This window comes from Carassius auratus, chromosome 22 (genome assembly GCF_003368295.1).
Source record: "Carassius auratus strain Wakin chromosome 22, ASM336829v1, whole genome shotgun sequence".
In the NCBI taxonomy this organism is placed as follows: domain Eukaryota; kingdom Metazoa; phylum Chordata; class Actinopteri; order Cypriniformes; family Cyprinidae; genus Carassius; species Carassius auratus.
Window position 1 is genome coordinate 29,578,421 of NC_039264.1, and position 17,544 is coordinate 29,595,964.

The 17,544-nt window shown below is 33.7% G+C and overlaps 2 long non-coding RNA genes across 2 annotated transcripts; one reads left to right on the plus strand and one right to left on the minus strand.

Annotated features, from left to right (window-relative positions):
- Window positions 1-4,413: 4,413 nt before the first annotated feature.
- LOC113040298 (uncharacterized) lies at window positions 4,414-5,207 on the minus strand. Its single transcript, XR_003275177.1, has 3 exons — window positions 4,997-5,207; window positions 4,801-4,847; window positions 4,414-4,592 (listed from the first exon to the last, which is right to left on the minus strand). It is a non-coding gene; the product is annotated as an uncharacterized LOC113040298 (long non-coding RNA).
- Window positions 5,208-14,428: 9,221 nt separating this feature from the next.
- On the plus strand, window positions 14,429-17,229 carry LOC113040714 (uncharacterized). Its single transcript, XR_003275294.1, has 2 exons — window positions 14,429-14,653; window positions 16,717-17,229. It is a non-coding gene; the product is annotated as an uncharacterized LOC113040714 (long non-coding RNA).
- The last annotated feature ends 315 nt before the right edge of the window (window positions 17,230-17,544 follow it).

Here is a 17,544-nt window from a genome sequence, read left to right on the forward strand (position 1 = left end):
AGTCTGAGGGTGATATGGGGCTGTTCGTACTCTTTTAACGCCTAATAGCTGATAAACTTGATGCAGTGTGTGACTCATAATGTTAGTGCCCTGGTCTGTCAGAACCTCTTTTGGTATGCCTATTTCAACAAGGCTGAAGCTATTTGCTTAGCAGTAACGTCTCTCAAGGGATATGCTTCAGGGTACCTTGTGGCATAATCTGAGATTACTAGAATAAACCTGTTCCCTGTCTGGCTTCTCTCAACTGGTCCAACAACATCCACTCCTATTCTCTCAAAAGGTACATCAATCACAGGCAAAGGGATTAGTGGTGCATTGCCAGGAGTCCGACCAGCAGTGAGTTGGCAATCAGGGCATGCCTGGCAGTATTTTTTAATGTCTGTGTACATTCTGGGCCAATAAAATCTTTTAGAGATTCTCAAACATGTCTTTGCGAACCCTAAATGACCTAACTGCAACACCTCACTTCTTTGTGCTTTAGGTACAACTAGCCGAAGATCCCCCTTCTTAGTTTGCTTATAAAGGAGTTCATGTTTTAACACAAAAGGATCATCAAGTAAAACATCAGCATCATCCTTCTGCTTAACCTGATCACATTTACTGTATATGGATAATGTGTTAATGTTACATGATTGATTCTAGCAGTTCTGTGATTCTACAGCTTGAGATCGAGCAGTGTTCAGATATCTAAAGGAACTACTTTAACACACACACACACACATATCAAGAATAAGTGTATTCATCTCAACAACCGTGACAATCAAGACATTCAGATAAACAGATAACTCTGAACATCACAAAACAAGCTATTAAAGACACAAATAAATAAATAACTGAGAGTAATGGATGAGTTTGATTGGTGGAACCAGCATGCATTGCAGCATGAAGTTTTATATTGTTTGTCAGCATTATTGAGAAAAAGTTAAGTCTTCTTTTATATCAGCAGATTTCTTGTAGGTTGAAAGTAAATTAGACTGTTTTTACTCTCTTCTTCCCCTTTTTTGTTCTTCTTTCTCTTTTCTTCAGTGATTCTTCATGTTAACAGCAGATGTTCACTCATGCTGAATCAGAAATTAATAAATCAGATCAAATTAGATTTTGCCACTCTTAAACTTATAAAGTAAACTGAATTAAACAATAATAATAAAAAAAAAAACATATGGAACATTATTCCTCACTGCATTTTTTTCACAGGTTGAAGGTCTTCATTTTCTTTTGTTTTGTAAGCATTTCTAAACTTCTGTTAACGTTATCCAATTTTCACAATTTTCACAAATGCTTAAAAATTTGTGTCCCCAATCCTCTCTGCAGTCTTTAGATTCTGTTGACACTGCTGTTGATCGAGTTTGTTTTTCTTCTTTTTCTGTTAAACACAATAATTGACAGGTTTGGGCTCTTTTTCAAAGGGATGTTGTCTCTAGATCTCCTGTTGTAACTTTCTGGAATAGTTGGGTTTATGGTTTGATATGACATAAAATCTGGAAATTACCTCAGAAATATTTAATCACAAATAAAGTAAAAAACACTTATTTCAAACTCATTTATAAATGTTACCCCAGTAACTATTTCCTTGTAAACAGATTTAACTGTCATATTAATACATTATTTACATTTTTGGTCTACATACAGACAGTTATTTCATTTATTTTGGCATTGTTCTTTGTCAGCCAATTTGTGTTCCGATTTCTGCTCATTTGTTACAGATCGTATCATGCCCAGCTTTCAGCTCTGATTTGAAAATGTTTTATTATTTATTTATTTATTTATTTTTTACTTACAACATCTCATTCCATAAGGAATTTTATTTGATTAATTTATTACTTTTGCTGCCAAAGTTTAGTATACATAAATGCAAGTACGGCGATTATAAACCATTGTTTCTCATTTTGAAATCAGAAGTTAAGCAATGCCTAAAATATATTTACATTCTGATAAACCAAACCCTTTTAAGTGTGTTAATGTATGTAAACATTTCCATGTTTTTATGTAATTTTCTTTCTTTTCTTTTTTTCTTTCTTTTTCATTGTAAATTTGACATTTTTACAAGCTGGTATGTCATAATTACCGTAATTACTATATGGCATGAACGCACCTATTGAAAGGAAAAAAGATCAGATATAAATATTTTGATTTACATGTATGCTTCTTAAGATTTTTTTTATCCAGTGCGGGTATATGGTGTACATTGCGGCCATCTGTCAGCATTGTTGAGTAAAAAGTCAAGACTTCTTTTATTTTAGTTGATTTCATGCAAGTCTATGGCTGGACATCAGTTAGTTGTGTTTTTACTCACCTCTTCCCTTTCTCTATTTTTGTTTCACTTTTTTTCTGCTTGTTATGGTGTTCACTAATGCTGAATCGGCACTTAATCACTTTTTATTATTTTTTTAATGCTTCAGTGTCACTTTAACACTTTGTACTGTATACTAAGAAATATATATATATATATATATATTGTAGTGGATTCAAATTAAATGTTCACAGTAATATAAATACATTACTAACATGGTATAAATATTATTTTTACTGATTTAAGCCAATTTACAGGGGAATTTCAGTTAAATTAATTACTTATAGATACATAAATTGTACTTTTATTTAATATTTAATTAAATAAAAAGACAAAACTACAAGTGAATAATAATAAAAAACAGCAGCAACAACATACCACAGGAAATCTGAAGCGGACAACAATCTCTTTATTACAGACATACATTCATAATTCTTATTTTAATGCATATAGTAATTCAGCATAAACAGTGACAGAAAAAAAATGTTCTGGAAGAATTCGTCCAATTCATTTTCTCCATAAAGATTTCACACACAAAAAAAATAATAATAATAATACTTTTATATATATATATATATATATATATATATGAAGAGTTCAGATGCAAAAGCCTCTAAGTGCCATCTGAAATTTTCATCTAAAATTAGGATTTTTATCAAGCTCCTATGCTTAGGATGAGTCATTTTACTTTAATGGCAATGTGCAGGTCCTTTTCCAGGCTATTAAAGTGAAATAACTGAACATAAATATAGGAGCCTGATAAAAATCCTAATTTTAGATGAAAATTTCAGATGGCATTTAGAGGCTTTTGCGTCTGAACTCTTCATATATATATATATATATATATATATATATATATATATATATATATATATATATATATATATATATTAGAGCAATGACCATGTGATGCAAAACATGTTGATCTGATTGATTTTTCATGTGATTATGTAATCCAGATCACATAATCACATTCCAAAAAGTTGTCTTTGTAATTATATAACATTTTTAAAATTATCATAATCAGGTTACAATTACTTTTATGGATTACATTTACATATTATTCACACTATTGCATCCACTGACCTTAACTAATCATTCATCTGAACAAATGTCTAGACAACATTTTCTCAAACCTGGAAATCTCTAAATGTGAAATATTGTGTTTTGATGTCATGCAGGGATTCCCAAACTTTTTTTTTTGCCAGAAAAACCCTTTTGAGCTAAGAATATTTGCTTAAAATCTTTTTAAGAGTCATTTCAAAATTAATCTAGAAGTAGTCAGGATACATTACTTAAAATTAGTAGTCTAGATTAAATTACAAACTCTAATTTTCATGTAATTTGTAATAAGTTTTTGCACCGCTTACATGTCAGTGGTTTATACAGAATCATTAATCAGTTTCTCAACAGAGGAAATTAATGGGAATTTCAGAATGTTGAGTATTATAAATACATTACAGTTATTGGTCAAAGAGAATTTCATCCTCTGCGGTATAATGAAAGTAACAGTTATAGTACAGTGATAGTACAAGTTTGCATTTGTTTGCATAATGTTTTGGTGCAACCATCTGATTATAGTCACCTATACATAAACTTGCTAATTGTTGACTGGTAATCCTAAAATTGTCCTGTGCATAAAGTAAACCTAAAATATATGTTTCATCCAAATATTTATTTATTGCACAAAGAAACAATAAGTTTCAAAGTCACTTCCAGAACCTTAACCTGCTCTGTTGAGCTTCGTTGGATTAAGGATCCATCCTTCATCTTATTATAATAACTTCTTGTGATGTTCATCTGCTGATCTAAATATTCTAAATGACTAAATGTAATGTACTCTAGATCAGATTACAGCTAGTGTAAAAGTTAACAGGTAGTAGAATAAATACTTTCAGCTGCACACATTTCAGTGCCCAGTCTTCATTGTTACTTCATCCCTACTTCATCAAGACAAATTCAAAATAGTCATACCAAAACCAAAGCAATGGGAAATATTACAAAAATATTTAAATGAAGACAATATATCTTACTTAAAAAATACCCCACAATGATAAAATTAAAAAACGTAGGACGTATGCAAAATAATTACATGCTTACAAATGAATGATAAAACCAATTCAACCACACCAAAACACAACACAACTATGATGTTACACTCTTAAAGCTAAAAAGGTGCACTTATTGCCTTAAAATTAGTGTGTCCAGTGTTACAATCAGTGTTTGATCAAGGTACAGTAGTGCAATATGTTTTACAGGTAAGCAGTTTTTTCTTGTTTCATAATCACACTTTTAGGACCTCCTGTAAGAAAACAATGAATCACAGAAGATAAAGTTAGAGAAACGAACACCGCTCAAACACAAATCAGACACAATCAGCGCCTCCATCATCTATCAGTGAATTAGATTCGGTTAAAAAGTTTTATTTGAAATTTAAAATGATTTTGTCAGTGCAGGTAAAAATCAAAGACAGATGTGATGAAAAGTCAGTTTACAGTATCGTGTCTTACCTCATTGTTTTGCAGTAATCCTTTATTGGAGTTTTTCTCCTTGACTGCTGTGAAAAAAAACACATAAACAATTAAACGATGAAGGTCATTACCAGGGAATATCTGGAATGTGTGACCAATCAGAGTCAAGTATTCCAGAGAGCCATAAAGCACATTATGTTTCTCTCTCACTATAGTTTCTTCATGTGATACTCACTATTTCTGGAGCTCCTGCTGCGATATTTAATAACAGCAGCTACAACAGTCAGCAGCAGCAGAACAACAATAACACCAACAACAATTCCTGCTACAGCCGCTGAAGACAGACCTGAACCTGAAACAGCTAAAGACACACAGACTTAAGTGAAAGAAAACATTACAGTGTGTTTATATACCATATTCACTGCATATATTCTCTCGATGGACACTTTTGCATTTCCAAAAGGCTTATGCTTCTGTAAAAAAAAAAAAAAAATGAAATGTCATATTTTGTGTTTAAATGAAATGCAAATGTTTAAAAAACTGCAAAATAATTTACAGTGAACTATACTGCCCTACAAAGGCAAATTGCAGTAACCACGCAAACATTGAAATTGAGAAAAATGCCTTTAAAGTTTTTACATATTTTTGACCTTTTTAGGATAACATTTTTTATAGATAAAAACCATGACCATTGATGTGACCTTTGACCACTAAAATGCAGATACTGCACTCTGCCTTTGGATGACCTAAACTACTAAAACAGTATTGCAAAAGCAAAATGCAGTATCGACAAACTAAATCAGAAAAAAAAAACTAGTTCATCCAACTTTCTTTTTGTGTTTCTTGCTGCATGTTGATTGTTTTTAATAACTTTAATAGTTTTATTGGTGTTTGCATGTTGTGTATGTTAAAATTACTCCATAGTAAGCCTCAAGATCATATTATTGCAATGCTTCTTTCGCCACAAAAAGTTTTGCTCATTTTATTTAAAAAGTAATTAATTACAGACCACGTAGTTAAAATTCACACAATTTAAACTTTTCCTAACAATATAACTAGGGATCCCATAAAGGATAATAAGGAATAATTGTGATTCTTTGTAGGAAAATAAGGGATGCTCAAACTATTTGTACTGTACCATGTCCATGTCTGCAGTTAAGTATATAAAAGGTGTATAAAATTTTCTCAGAAAAATAAATAAATAAATAAATAAATAAATAATAGTAATAATATATATATACATTATATACAGTATATATGTATATATATATATATATATATATATATATATTGTGATGCGTCCTGAGCACTCATCAGCATCGCCCTGGAAACAGAGAGGAAACACATGTGCACCCTCAGTATGGGCTGGTCAGCCACAGCTGAAGCTCATTAGAGCACAGCCACAAAAGCCTACACATGACACACAGTGTGTGTTCACAGCTCTGTGTGTGTGCATTTTGGATGGGTTAAATGCAGAGCATGAATTCTGAGTATTGGTCACCATACTTGGCTGAATGTTGTGTCACTTTTGAGTGAAATGAAAAAAAACAAACATAAAATGAAAAAAAAAAATGATGACGTGCAAGAATCATGATTTTAATTTCATGGTTCTATATTTAATATTTAATATCTAACATTGATTTATTCCAAAAAAAAAGAAGAAGATGATGATGAAGAAAAACATTTAAGGGTAAATTACATTGAGTAAGTCACCAATGACAATCACATTGAAAGATTTTATGGTATCATCATGACTGATGCTGATTGTTTTTTTTTGTTTTTTTTTGGTGATTTTTGTGCTATCACACTTGCGGTTTCTGTTTAAACTTTGTCTTTTTCCTGAACTCTCACTTCTGATGATCTCTGCTTCATAACGTCCAGTGTGTTGAGTTGTGATGTTTGTGATGATCAGAGATCCAGTCTCATAGTCCACCTTCAGTCTGTCTCTGAATCTCCCGTCTTCTCCATCATATAAACAGCTCGTGTTGGGATGTCCATTGACCAGAGCGATGCGAGTGTCTTCAAAATACCACAGCAACTTGTCATGCTCTTTTTTGATTATATCAGTGTTTAGAGTGACTGTATCTCCCTCCATTATGGACACTGTAACCACTTCATTAAATACACCTGGGAATAAAAGTGTTGCGCATAAGTAACATAAATAAACCAAATCTTTATAATTAACACATGCAGCTATTTTATTGTTTATTGCCACCAATGTTCTATAGATTAACTTAGGCCATATCCACACTAATACGTTTTCATTTGAAAACACATCTTTTTCTCTCTGTTTTGGCATTCCGTTTACACTGAGACTGAATTTGTAGTGTTAAAATTTGTATATTTGACTGTGTTGGGTTTCAGCTGTCGCATTCCTTGTGTCAAGCCACTCTTGAACAACAGACAGCGTCAGAAGCGTCTCACTTCAAAAAGGACTGGACTACTGCTGAGGTCCAAAGTTATGTGCTCTGATGAAAGTAAATTTTGGATTTCCTTTGGATATCAGGGTCCCAGAGTCTGGAGGAAGAGAGGAGAGGCACACAATCCATGTTGCTTGAGGTCCAGTGTAAAGTTTCCACAGTCAGTGTTGGTTTGGGGTGCCATGTCATCTGCTGGTGTTGGTCCACTGTGTTTTCTGAGGTCCAAGGTCAAGACAGCCGTATACAAGGAAGTTTTAGAGCACTTCATGCTTCCTGCTGCTGAGCAACTTTATTGAGATGCAGATTTCATTTCCAACAGGACTTGGCACCTGCACACAGGACCAAAGCTACCAGTGCCTGGTTTAAGGACCATGGTATCCCTGTTCTTAATTGGCCAGCAAGCTCGCCTGACCTTAACCTTAATAGAAAATCTATGGGGTACTGTGAAGAGGAAGATGTGATATGCCAGACCCAAGAATGCAGAAGAGCTGAAGGCCACTTTCAGAGCAACCTGGGCTCTCTTCACACCTGAGCAGTGCCACAGACTGATCGACTCCATGCCACGACGCATTGCTGCAGTAATTCAGGCAAAAGAAGCCCCAACTAAGAATTAAGTGCTGTACATGCTCATACTTTTCATGTTCATACTTTTCAGTTGGCCAAGATTTCTAAAAATCCTTTCTTTGTATTAGTCTTAAGTTATACTTAGTTCTAAATTTCTGAGATACTGAATTTGGGATTTTCCTTAGTTGTAAGTTATAATCATCAAAATTAAAAGAAATAAACATTTGAAATACATCAGTCTGTGTGTAATGAATGAATATAATATACAAGTTTCACTTTATGAATGAAATTAATGAAATAAATCAACTTTTTGATGATATTCTAATTATATGACCAGCACCGGTATATTCTCGGTTCAATATGACCGCACCACAATACAAGGGCTAATTATTATTTATTATAACATTTATTACTTTTACAAATGTAATAGCCATTAATACATTTAACACGTACCTTCTTTGTCTGTTTTTCTACATTTCCTGCAAATACAAACTATCACGACTGCAGCAACAATCAGCAGAGATCCAGCAGCAGTGATCATAGATGTTGAGTCTGGAACTATACAGATAGACACTCATTATTGTGATCTATTGATAAGTGAACATCACAGTTAGTAATATTTTTCTGCTTTGTTTAAATTAATTAAAAAAGTTTTCAGTAAACACATCAGTAAAAATCAAATTGGATTTAATTTTCTTCGTTTCAGGCTTAAACGCAGCGGAGTGACATTCTGTAGTATGTAGTAAAAAGAAGGAGAAACATAGCTCAACAATTGTCAAAAATGTTATTTATAAGCATAAAATGCTGAACATGTCTTAAAGATGTGCTGAAACAGTGGCCACATTTAAATCTAGACTTAAAACACATCTGTTTAGCTGTGCACCGCGAGAGCTTTATTTTTTATTATTGCACAGAATTGCACAATCATACAAAACATAAAGTAACAATAACAATACAAAAAAAGAATGCTAGGGGGAGATGTAAACAAAATTATAGGAATACATTAAAAAGTGTACATGCTTGCAAAATTTGAATAGCTTTTTGTTTCTTCGAGGGTAATATAGATTCAATATAGTATTTCACCTCATTTTTAAATGCTATAAAACACGTTTTTTTACCTGAAAATTTACATGTATGTATATGAAATTTAGCCATTGAAATAAAAAAATTAATAAAATAAATACAGGTCTGTTTATCTTTAGAATTTACAGTAATGCCTAAAAGAACATCTTTCCACTCTAAAATGAAATCTCCATCAACATATCCAACAATAAAATCAAGTATATTCTTCCAGAAAAAAGACACAAAAGGGCAGTGCCAAAATAAATGAACAGCTGTTTCTGGTTTCTGCTTGCAAAAGCTACAGCTAACATCAATATCCTTTTTAAATTTAATTAAATAATGTTTAGCATGGTATATTCTGTGAAGAAGTTTAAAGGATACTTCTTTCACCTTATTTTTTAAAAGATATCAATTGGGCAGAAGCCAGACTTTTTTCCAGTCAACACCACTCACAAATTTACTCCAATATGCAGTTACATTTGATTTCGAGACAACATCCTTCTGGAAAAGGGCTCTTATTGAGCTATTATAATTATTAGAAGAGAAACATATTTTACCTATAGGGGAGTGATTTGGTGAAAGGCATTGAAGTTGCTCATAATTAACACTTTTGTGCTGTTTAAACAACATACATATTTTAGAAGAAAAAGCACCAAAAACAGTTGCAAATTCCTTTGGGGTTATGGGTATATTACATTTTTTTTTAATAAATTCCTCGTATGTAAAAAGAAGGCTTTCCGAATTAAATAGTTGATCTACCAAAACAATATTATTTTGAAACCAATTTTCTAAGAAAATAGACTTTTGTTCATATAATATGTCCTTATTATTCCAAATAATGTAATGGTGTGGTGAAAAGTTGTGTTTGAAAATCAAATTCCATGACAGAAAAGCTTGTCGATGAAATGCAGAAAGCATCACTGGTATTTTGTTGATGTCAAAGTTACAAACAAGAAAAAAATGTATGCCACCCAGATTGGATAAATGATGAAAGGGAATAATATTCCAAATAGAGGTTGGATATTTAACAAATTGTCTAATCCAGCTGACTTTAAATGTATTGTTTAGTGTAGTAAAGTCCAGAAAGTTGAGGCCACCATTATCACCATTATCATACGAGTTCATTAAAATATTTCCTTATATAATGTATCCTATTTTTCCAAGCAAAATTAAAGAGCATCTTATCAATCTCCTTTGAAATTTTATCATCAACTTGAAGAGCCATTGCTGTATAAGTTAGCCGGGATATACCTTCTGCTTTGGAAATCAAAACTCTTCCTTTTAATGATAAATCTCTTAAAAGCCACTGATTTAATTTCCTTTGAGTATTTTGAATAACATGATTAAAATTTAATAAACTTTTGTTCTGTTGATTTCTGTTGACTTCTGTTTTGACTGGAATGTTACAATAAGATGCCACTGAACATTCTTTAACTGCCATAAGCTCACACTTCTTTACATTTAAATATACACCAGATGCTTTAGAAAACTCCTCTATTACATTAATTGCGACTGGGATTTGGTTTTCATTTCGGAGAAAAAGGGTGGTATCATCAGCTAATTGCGTTATAATAAGTTCTCTATCAATAATAGACATACCTTTAATTGGGCTGGTTTTAATATGATTTGCTAGGAGTTGACTAATTATCAAAAATAAATATGGAGAAACAGGGCAGCCCTGTCTAATCCCTCTAGACAAGTTAAATCTACTAGAAGTACCACCAAACAATTTAATTGAACTGTTAAAATTCTTATAAAGGGTTTTAATTGCATTAGTAAAGAAATTTCCAAAACCAAATTTTATAAGAGAATTAAAAATAAACTGATGCTCTACGGAGTCAAGAGCCTTACAAAAATCAAGAAAAAGAATAAAACCATTATCTATGTTAAATTCTGGATAATCCAAAATATCTAATACTAATCTTATATTGTTTGTAATATGCCTATTTCTCATGAATCCAGATTCTTTTGTAATTGAATCTAGCACAGATTTCAGTCTTTTAGCAAAGATCAGGGCAAATAGTTTATAATCATTGTTGAGTAAACTAATTGGACGCCAATTATCCAGAGAAAATAGATCCTTTTTTGGTTTGGGAATTAATGTGATTAACCCTTGAGTTAAGGTGGGAGGAAGACACTGATTATTAACACTTTCATTAAACATTTTTAGCAAAAAAGGGGCCAAATCATCTGCAAATAGCTTATAAAATTCTCCAGTCAAACCATCCGTGCCTGGAGATTTATTACTTTTTCAGATTATTAATTGCCTTTATCACTTCTTCAACAGAGATATGCATATCACAAAATACTCTTTCATTTTTGTCAATAGTTTTTACCTCTATAGAGTTTAAAAAAGCATCAGATATAGATGGAGAGTAATTAGAAGTATATATTTTCTTATAAAATTCAAACCAGTCATTAGAAATTAGTTTATGGTCTTTTGTAACAATCCCATTAACATTTAATTTACTTAAGTTATTATTAATATGGTGCCTCTCCAAATTAAAGAAGTATTGTGAATTTTGCTCGCCTTCCTCAAGCCAACGTCTCCTTGATCGAACAAACGCACCTTCACCTTTCCTTCTATAAAGTTCATCTAGTTTGATTTGCAGATCAGATAATATTTTTTCTTCATTTAATAAACTGTCTGGACATTTATTTGTTAATTTAGTAATTTCAACAATAATGGCGGTTTCTTCAGCTCTTTTATATTTTGCTAATTGGCTGCCAAATTTCCTTAAATATTTAGTGACCTCAAATTTCAGAAGTTCCCAATTTGAACAAAAAGAATTCTCCTTGTTAGCTTTACCCCAGAATTGGCATATCAATCTAGATACCTCTCTTTTTACTTCATCATACATTAACAATGTATTGTTGAGTTTCCAGTATGTCCCATTATTGAAACACCTTGTATTAGATAATTTAATATTAATACTTATAGCTTTATGGTCTGTTAATGGGGTAGAAGCAATATCAACTACCAAATTATCTATATTAAAGTTCTCGGACACTAACCAAAAGTCAATTCTGGACTGACTGGACCCTGTTTTATTGCTCCAGGTAAATGACTTATTATGTGGAAATTTGGCTCTTCAAATATCTATGAGATTGAATTTATCCATTAAATTTCTAAGATTACTGTTATTTTTGTTAGATCGACCTGGTGGCCATTTATCAATTGTTCCATCAAATACGATATTAAAATCTCCTCCAACTAATACAGTGGCATTTGGATATTTAACCAACCAAAAAATATATTTTCTATGGATTCAAAAAGATAATTATTATCTTGATAGTTATTATACCCATATAAATTACCCAGGATTAATAAATTATCAACATACTTAATTACATGGCAAATAAAATGCCCTGCAGCATCACATTGTGTTTGCAAAACATCTCCATTAAATCTGTTCTTTAAGGTAATCACTCCAGCCGAGTGTTCAGACCCGTGAGAAAACCATACGGAATTACCCCATTGTGAAGTCCAAAATTTGCTATCCTCTGTTGTAGAGTGTGCTTCTTGTACAAAACAAAAATCAGCCCTAAACTGTTTAGCAAATAGAAAAAGAGCTTTCCTTTTGACATTATTTCTTGGTCCCCTAGCATTAAACGAAACAAATGAAAGATGAGACAGACTAGTTAAGGAATATTAGACAATTGAACTGTGTGATCAATCTGTAAACGCTGAAATCAAAGTAGTATCAAGATCAGCACCTTTAGCAGTGCTAAATAAACATTAGGAAAATAATCTTAATCTCAAACTTCCCAACGGTAGATGATGAAACGTAACAACTCTCTTAAAACTCGAGAATATTATAAAAGTACAAAACAAACAGTATTTAGAATACTGTGAAACATTCCAGTAGGCAGGTCAAACCCTTCCAGTCCGACCCGGACTTGAGTGTAAACTAATGACCCTAGCTATTGGAGTTTATAGAAGAAAACATAGAGATCAACTTTCTTGAATATATCAAGAACCTTGAGAATATATTGAAGAACAGTCATTTGTCTGCTCCTCTCACCCTGTCACTTCAGTACCTTCAATAAATCCACGACCTCCGACAAAATAAGCAGATTTTCCTTCATCGCAGGCTTTTTTGATCAGAGGCCACAACTTCTGTCTACTGTCTCTATCCTCCTTTGTCTGATCCTCCTTAAACTGCATGCCTCGGTTCCGAAGAAACTCGCTGCTCTTAGCTGCTTTCCAAACTGCATCTCTGAGCCTTCTGGCAGTGAAGCGAATGATTGTTGCACGGGGCCTCGTCTCATTAACGCGATTGGTACCCAGTCGGTGAGCGACATCTATAGCATCTGGTAGTTTCACGGCTTCATGTGGAAGCAGCTTTTGGCACACACGGATAACCTCTTCTCACACATTCTCTTTGGTAGCCTCTGCCAGTCCATTGAGCCGCAGGTTCCAGCGCCTATCGTACTGCTCCAAATCCGTCACCCGACTCATGCACAGCCTGGTTGTCTGTTCACCCCTGTCAATCCGTTTCTCCATGTAAAACATTTTATATATCTTTTATCTCTGCACAGGCGGTTTGCACCATCAATTCCAACGCATCACTCCGTGTATTGATAAGATTAGCGAGCGTCAAGATTATTTCATCAGTATTAGAATTCCCTGTTTTCACGTTGGTAAAAGTTGGCTTTTTCGCAAGTGGAGGTTTAGTCGGAGTTACAGGGTATGGCGGAAATTCGTCTTCATCTTCTGCCATATGCTTGTCTCGAATCAAACCACTTTCGTAGCCATGGTCGTTATTAGCAAGCACGTGTGAATCAGTTTTTCCTGAGTCACTGGTTCTCTTTTGTGCAGGTTTGGGCATGTTTCAAGTTGAAAAATATATCTTACAAATCAAAACGTACACAATTATGCTGATAGTTACGTTAATTACTTTCCTTAGAAAAGTTTGGTGCTGAGAGCTCGAAACATCTGACTATTCACGCCGCCATCTTGCCGGTGCTCTGAGAGCTTTCCAATAGACCCCTTTTGCGCGGACGTCACAGGTACGTCACGGCGCTAGCTGGAGGCAAAACAAATGGAAAACTGGAGGCGGCTAATACAAACCAACACAGGGTCGGCTACTCAAGGAGCTTAAAATGTCGTCTTGTTGTGTTGTTGGTTGCCAGAATCGACAGAGAACATTTTATATACATTGTTGTGATTAATTGTGACCGGAATTTAAGAACATGGTAAGAAAGAATAAATACAGAAAGTTTATAATTAATTTGCAGTCTTCAGAATTTTTATTTCTAGAAAATATTTACATCTTAATAATAATTTTACTGTAATGTCACTCTTTATTTAATCTAAGGATTTATACGCCCTCATCATTTCTCTTTACTATACACGCTCGGTTTCTCAATCCACTCAATCGGAGGTAATCCTGTCAGATCGTCCATCCAATGAGTGATTGTGTACGGGTCGACCAATCTGGTTCCGTCCGTTAAAGTTAACTTTTTCAAATAATTATCGCGGCCCCGGACAGTGAGTGACCTTAAATATTCAGATAAAGCAGATATATTCAGATTTTCTCCAGCCACTGTTAAAAAAACAAGCTAAGAAAACTCGCTAGCTACCATTTGTTCAAGTGTTGAGGGGAATCTTACTGCTCGATCAAAAACTGCCATAGCAGGTCACACGATCGTTCAGGGAGGAAACTGAACAACGGAATACGTTTTTTCAGCTTTCCTTCCTGGAAAAAACAACAAGGGAAGCAGGTGGAGGAGCTGACGAAAAGACGCCGGATCGCGTGGGTTGCCGCAATCAGGAGAAAAAAAAAATACTTTCCAAAACATCCCTGCATCAGCGAGAGTGTGTTCGCTGCATTTTCAGTCAGGTGAGTTCTGTGGTCTCTAACTTTGACCTAAATAGAATATTTTCATTTTGTTCTTATTGTCTTAAATGTCGGTGTGTGTTGACTTCCAGAGCAATGCATAATTTGTGGCGATCAACAGATAATGTTCCATTTGCAACAACAATCACAATATCTAAGAAGTTGATTATATATATATATATATATATATGTATATGTCACACACTGTCAATAGTTTTATTAAGATCACTTTAAAATTGTTAGTTTTTGTTTATCTTCTGGTCCAGTTTCTACTAACATAATTATGTATGTGTGTGTGTGTGTATATATATATATATATATATATATTAGGGCTGCACGATTAATCGCATGCGATTGTCATGCGTGTCTTTGTCAGTAAAGCCGGTTCTGTGATTAGCAGTAAATGTCCACCACCTGGTTTCAAATGGAGCGGCACTTCCCAGCTAGAATTTTCTTTGTTCTAAAATGTTTTAAGAACATTCCCATGGATTGTTCTAACAATGTTTTTAGCGGGTAGTTTTATTTTTGTTCCCAGAACGTTCTCTCAAAATATAGGATAACGTTCTCTAAAAACATTCTACAAATCTTTATCAATAACATTATTAGAACATTATTCCATAACATTCTAATTAAGATTTAAGTGGATGTTTAGATGTGGATGTGTCTGTTTAAAAGTAATAGCTTGGTTTGATGTCACCATAATGCTGGTAAGTGTTGGCTTTAGTTCTGCAATTTGACACTTGACTTGTCGGTGTTGTTTTTTAGCTGCTGTCATCTTTATTGTGGCTAAAACAGCAAACAAATATGTGGTTCAATGGTGCTGTTTGCTTGCTGATGATTGATATGTCTGATTACTTGTTTTCACCCAAGCTACTGTGTGGTGTTAGTTAAGTATTATTTATTAAAGTGATTCAATGGTCAACAGCCTGACACCCAGTTGAATTTAAAACAGATAATTTCAAAGATTCAAAAAAATTTGTCACACAAACATCAAGATTCAGTGTATGAATCTCAACAATGGTGACATGCTTTATGCTGCAATGTATTCTGGGTACATCATGCAAAACTCATCCGTAGCACCCAGAATGCATTGCGGCATGAAGCATGTCACCATTGTTGAGATTCTTACACTAATTCTTAAGGTCTCTGTATGTCTAAGCATCCTAAGGTTTGAAGTGATTCTAAAACAATGTAGTTTAAAAAGATCAGATAAAAATAAAATAACATAAATTGTCAGGACCCTGTGTATTGCAACACATCTGCTATAATCACTAATATTAAATTAATACCGTAGAACAGACTCCTGTTAAAATCAGTTGATCAGATTGTTACATTAAGACATCTTTAATATCAGCCAGTAACCAACATTATCGAATGACATCTTTTTCTCAATATTTTTGCTGTAACAGGTATAATTACAGCAGCTAAATGAACGCTAACACTGAAAAGACTCATACTTCCTAAGTACTGATCAGCATAATGGTGACATCAAACTAAACTATAATTTTCAATAAACCATCAACATCTCTGTTAATCTCAATAAGAACTTTTTTACATTTATGACAGAAATAAATCTTGTTTATAATAAGTGTAGATTGTCATGTTTTTGGAGTATTTACGCTAGAGTTTGACACCAAACAGAGGTTGGGTTTTCACTTTCAACCAACATCTGACTTCTGAGCAATGTCAGTCCACATCTAGTGTGATGGGAAGCCGTAATTCACTGACAAGCAGTGCAATATCACGTTCATAATCGCAGATTAATCGCATGCGGTTATGAACGCGATATTGCGTAGCTTGTCAACGATCTGCGGCTCTGTATATTAGGTGCGGCTCCATTTGAAAGCAGCTGATGGACATTTACTGCTAATCACAGAACCATCTTTACTGATGAGACACGCATGACAATCGCATGCGATTAATCGTGCAGCCCTAATATATATATATATATATATATATATATATATATATATATATATGTGTGTGTGTGTGTGTGTGTATGTGTGTTGAAAGTATATGAAGATGTCCATAATTATCTATAACCTACAAAATTGCTGTATTTACAGGACAACCAGCATTTGAAATGCTGGATACTCATCCTGACTGGGCACCATCTTTGCTTCTGGGCCACAATGAAGTGAAAGGGATGAACAAAGAGAGGTTTGCACGTCAGTTAAGAAAATACCTCAAACATCAGGTAATTAGCAAGAGGCCAGGAGAGGAGAAGGAACAAGAAGAAAGTTGTCACAGTCTGCTGTGCTCTTACAAACATGTGTCCAAGTGTTGTGCAGTGATTGCTAAATCAACTGGTTTGTAAAAACGTTTGTTAAAAGTTGTACAAAGCAAGAGGTGTTGTGTATTGTATATTCCTTGATGATTTGTAGGATAGCTGATGAATGATGTTGAATTTGTGGTTTATGTTAGCAGATGATAAAGACAGGCCACATTGCATGAATCAAAAATTATTTATTTTTTCAATGAACAATTTGCTTTGATATTCTGTACATATTTTTACATGCCTTTTTAAAATGTTTCTGACTCAAGTTTTTATATAACTGCTTAATAAATACATTAAGTGACCAATCTGTTTCTGTACTGATTGTATCCACAGAGACCCTTTAAAGGGATAGTTCACTTTAAAATGAAAATTCTGTCATCATTTATTCACCCTCAAGTTGTTTCAAACCTGTATGAATTTCTTTCTTCTGCTGAACACAAAGGAAGATATTTTGAAGAATGTCAGTACCCAAACAGTTACCTGGAACCACTGACTTCCATAGCAGGAAAAAAAAAAACCTATGGAAGTCAGTGGTTCCAGGTAACTGTTTGGTTACTGACATTCTTCAACATGGGTGCATGTCTCTGCAACTCCAGGCATACACGTACAGTGGGCT